This window comes from Arachis stenosperma, chromosome 3 (genome assembly GCF_014773155.1).
Source record: "Arachis stenosperma cultivar V10309 chromosome 3, arast.V10309.gnm1.PFL2, whole genome shotgun sequence".
Lineage (NCBI taxonomy): Eukaryota > Viridiplantae > Streptophyta > Magnoliopsida > Fabales > Fabaceae > Arachis > Arachis stenosperma.
The window spans coordinates 91,878,808-91,883,605 of NC_080379.1; the positions used below are offsets into that span (position 1 = coordinate 91,878,808).

Consider the following 4,798-nt stretch of genomic DNA (forward strand, 5'->3'; position numbering starts at 1 on the left):
AAACTTTTGTGCGAAAGGACTCTTTGTTGGTCTAGAAGCTATACTTACAACGCGATTATTTTTGTGAAATTCTTTACTGACAAAACTCCTCTCGTCAAAATGGCGCCGTTGCCGGGTATTTCCAAACGTGTGCCTTATTATTGGTTATTGTAAATACTTTCTTTTGCTGTTCATTTGTTTTTGTTTTTATTTTTGTTTCTAATTTCTATTAGCTACTATGAATTCTCACCCCTCTGGCTTTAAGTTAGGTTCGAATATTGTTGCAAGGAATGGAAGCTATAATAGGAACATGCATCAAGGTCGAAACAATCAAAGATGGAAGGAGCCACGAGGATCTGATAAACCCTTTCGGCAACAACACTTTCCAAAGTACCATGGATAACGACCATTCTACGATGCATACCAAGACAATAGTTATGGTGGACCCCTTCGTGACAAACTACCTCCATCCAATTACTATAGTCAAGAGCCATTCCGAGGTGCGTACCAAGATGATGGATTTGGTGGACCCCCTTGTAGTTACCGACAAGCCCCGCCATATGCTTATGAACCACCTCCCCTACATAACTCTGAACCACCATACTCACAAACCAACTACAACCATTCACCTCCTTATGACCCTAACCCATATCCACCCCAATTCCAACCCAACTACTTGATGAGCGGATAATTTGTACCCTTTTTGGCATTGTTTTTAGTATGTTTTTAGTAGTTTTAGTTAAGTTCTTAGTATATTTTTATTAGTTTTTAGTTAAAATTCACTTTTCTGGACTTTACTATGAGTTTGTGTGTTTTTCTGTGATTTCAGGTATTTTCTGGCTGAAATTGAGGGACCTGAGCAAAAATCTGATCCAGAGACTGAAAAGGACTGCAGATGCTGTTGGATTCTGACCTCCCTGCACTCGAAGTGGATTTTCTGGAGCTACAGAAGCCCAATTGGCGCGCTCTCAACGGCGTTGGAAAGTAGACATCCTGGGCTTTCCAGCAATATATGATAGTCTATACTTTGCCCAAGATTTGATGGCCCAAACCGGCGTTCAAAGTCACCCTCAGAAATTCCAGCGTTAAACGCCGGAACTGGCACCTAAATGGGAGTTAAACGCCCAAACTGGCATAAAAGCTGGCGTTTAACTCCAAGAAGAGTCTCTACACGAAATTTCTTCATTACTCAGCCCAAGCACACACCAAGTGGGCCCGGAAGTGGATTTTTATGTCATTTACTCATCTCTGTACACCCTAGGCTACTAGTTTTCTATAAGTAGGACCTTTTGCTATTGTATTAGATATCTTTTGATCATGCTTTGATGATTAAACCCTCTTTGGGGGAGGCTGGCCATTCGGCCATGCCTAGACCTTGTTCTTATGTATTTTCAACGGTGGAGTTTCTACACACCATAGATTAAGGTGTGGAGCTCTGCTGTACCTCGAGTATTAATGCAATTACTATTGTTCTTCTATTCAATTCCGCTTGTTCTTTGTCCAAGATATCACTTGTTCTTCAACTTGATGAATGTGATGATCCGTGACACTCATCATCATTCTCACTTATGAACAAAGTGACTGACAACCACTTCTGTTCTACAAGCAAACAAGGCTCTAGTGTTTATCTCTTGGATTCCTGATACACGATGCATGGTTGATCGCCTGACAACCGAGTGCTCGCCTGACAAACGAGCCAGCCATTCCGTGAGATCAGAGTCTTCGTGGTATAGGCGAGAACTGATGGCGGCATTCAAGAGAATCCGGAAGGTCTAACCTTGTCTGTGGTATTCTGAGTAGGATTCAATGATTGAATGACTGTGACGTGCTTCAAACTCCTAGCAGGCGGGGCGTTAGTGACAGACGCAAAAGAATCAATGGATTCTACTCCGGCCTGACCGAGAACCGACAGCTGATTAGCCATATGCTGTGACAGAGCATAGGAACATTTTCACTGAGAGGATGGAGGTAGCCACTGACAACGGTGAAACCCTTGCATAAGCTTGCCATGGAAAGGAGTAAGAAGGATTGGATGAAGACAGTAAGAAAGCAGAGAGACGGAAGGGAAAGCATCTTCATACGCTTATCTGAAGCTCTTACCAATGATATACATAAGTACCTCTATCTTTATCTTTATGCTTTATTCGTATATCACTATACCCATTTGAGTCTGCCTGACTAAGATTTACAAGGTGACCATAGCTTGCTTCATACCAACAATCTCCGTGGGATCGACCCTTACTCACGTAAGGTATTACTTGGACGACCCAGTGCACTTGCTGGTTAGTTGTGCAAAGTTGTGTAGTGAATCACAATTTCGCGCACCAAGTTTTTGGCGCCGTTGCCGGGGATTGTTTTGTGTATGGACAACTGACGGTTCATCTTGTTGCTTAGATTAGGTATTTTTCTTCAGAGTTCTTAAGAATGAATTCTAGTGTTTCAAGGTGATGTTCTTATCATCACCAAAGCTGATTGATCTTCATCAATTTAGCTCTTGAATGCAATGTCCTGCTGAAGCTTGGCCAGCCATGTCTAATTCCTTTAGACTAAAGCTTTAGACTAACATTGCATGATTCCTGGAATTCTCATTAAGAATTTTGATACCTTTATTTTCTTTTCATATAATTTTCGAAAAAAGCACAAAAAAATTACAAAATCATAAAAACCAAAAATATTTTATGTTTCTTGTTTGAGTCTAGTGTCTCATCTTAAGTTTAGTATCAATTGCATGTTTCTGTTCTTATTGCATTCATGCATGTGTCCTCATTGATCTTCAAGTTGTTCTTGATGATTTCCTTGTTTTGATCTTTGAATTCTATTGACTTGAGTGTTTTGTTATATGCATTCTCATTTTGTTAGTGTCAATGGTATACAAACTGCTAAGTTTGGTGTCTTGCATGCATTGTTATTTGATTTTAGTTGCATTTTGATTATTCCTTATTATTAAAAAATCCAAAAATATTTTTAATTTGTGTCTTTTCAAGTCAATAATACAGAGAATTGAAGATTCAGAACATGCTGCAGAGGAATCACACAGAAAAAGCTGGGCATTCAAAATGCCCAGTGAAGAAGACAGACTGGCGTTTAAACGCCAGCCAGGGTGCCTGGCTGGGCGTTTAACGCCCAAAAGGGTAGTAGTTTGGGCATTAAACGCCAGAATGTGCACCATTCTGGGCGTTTAACGCCAGGATGGCACAAGGGGAGGATTTTGTTTTCAAAATCAATTTTTTTTCAAGTCTTCAAAGTTTTCAAAATCAAATCTTTTTCAAATCATATCTTTTCAATCAAATGTTTTCAAAATCAATTTCTTTCCTTTTTCAAAGATACTTACTAACAATTAATGATTTGATTGAACATTTTAAGTATGTTGCCTTTTCTGTGAGAAAGGTTTAATGTTTGAATCATATCTTTCTTGTTAGGCAAGTCATTAATTTTTTTTAATCAATCTTTTTAAAAATTATTTTTCAAATCATATCTTTTCAATCATATCTTTTTAAAACCATAACTTTTCAATCAAATCTTTTTAATCACATCTTTTTCAAAATAATTTTCAATCAAATCTTTTTTATTTCTAATTTCAAATCTTTTTCAAAAGTCACTTGATTTCTTTTCCACTCTTATTTTCGAAATCAATTAAGTGTTTTTCAAAATGTTTTCAAAATCTTTTACTTAATTTTCGAAAATTACTTCCCTTCTTCTCACATCCTTCTATTTATGGACTAACACTATTCCTTAATGCAAAATTCGAACTCCATCTTCTTTGATAAGTTCGAATTTTCTACCTCTGTCTTCCATTTTTCTTCCTCTGACACCTCAAGGAATCTCTATACTGTGACATAGAGGATTCCATATTTTCTTGTTCTCTTCTCTTTCATATGAGCAGGAACAAAGACAAAGGCATTCTTGTTGAAGCTGACCCTGAACCTGAAAGACCTTGAAGCGAAAGCTAAGAGAAGCTAAGGCACAACTCTTTATTGAGGACCTGACCGAATTCTTCAAGAAGAAGAAGACATGGCAGCCGAAAACAACAACAATGCCAACAATACAAGGAAGGTGCTGGGTGACTTTACTGCACCTACTCCCGACTTCTATGGGAGAAGCATCTCTATCCCTGCCATTGGAGCAAACAACTTTGAGCTTAAGCCTCAATTAGTTTCTCTAATGCAACAGAATTGCAAGTTCCATGGACTTCCATTGGAAGATCCTCATCAGTTTTTAGCTGAATTCTTGCAAATCTGTGACCCAGTCAAGACTAATGGGGTTGACCCAGAGGTCTATAGACTGATGCTATTCCCTTTTGCTGTAAGAGACAGAGCTAGGACATGGTTGGACTCTCAACCTAAAGAAAGCTTGGACTCTTGGGAAAAGCTAGTCAATGCCTTCTTGGCAAAGTTCTTTCCACCTCAAAAATTGAGTAAGCTTAGAGTGGAAGTCCAAACCTTCAGACAAAAGGATGGAGAATCCCTCTATGAAGCTTGGGAAAGATACAAACAATTAATCAGAAAATGTCCATCTGTCATGCTTTCTGAATGGAGCATCATAGGTATTTTCTATGATGGTCTCTCTGAACTATCCAAGATGTCTTTGGATAGCTCTGCTGGAGGATCTCTTCATCTGAAGAAGACGCCTACAGAAGCTCAAGAACTAATTGAAATGGTTGCAAATAACCAATTCATGTACACTTCTGAAAGGAATCCTGTGAACAATGGGGCAAATCAGAAGAAAGGAGTTCTTGAGATTGATACTCTGAATGCCATATTGGCTCAGAATAAAATATTGACTCAACAAGTCAATTTGATTTCTCAAAGTCTGTCTGGAA

At 38.6% G+C, this 4,798-nt stretch overlaps 1 non-coding gene across 1 annotated transcript; it reads right to left on the reverse strand.

Moving 5' to 3' along the window:
- Positions 1 to 4,395: 4,395 nt before the first annotated feature.
- On the reverse strand, positions 4,396 to 4,503 carry LOC130971772 (small nucleolar RNA R71). The gene has a single exon (XR_009082982.1). It is a non-coding gene; the product is annotated as a small nucleolar RNA R71 (small nucleolar RNA).
- Between the last annotated feature and the right edge of the window lie 295 nt (positions 4,504 to 4,798).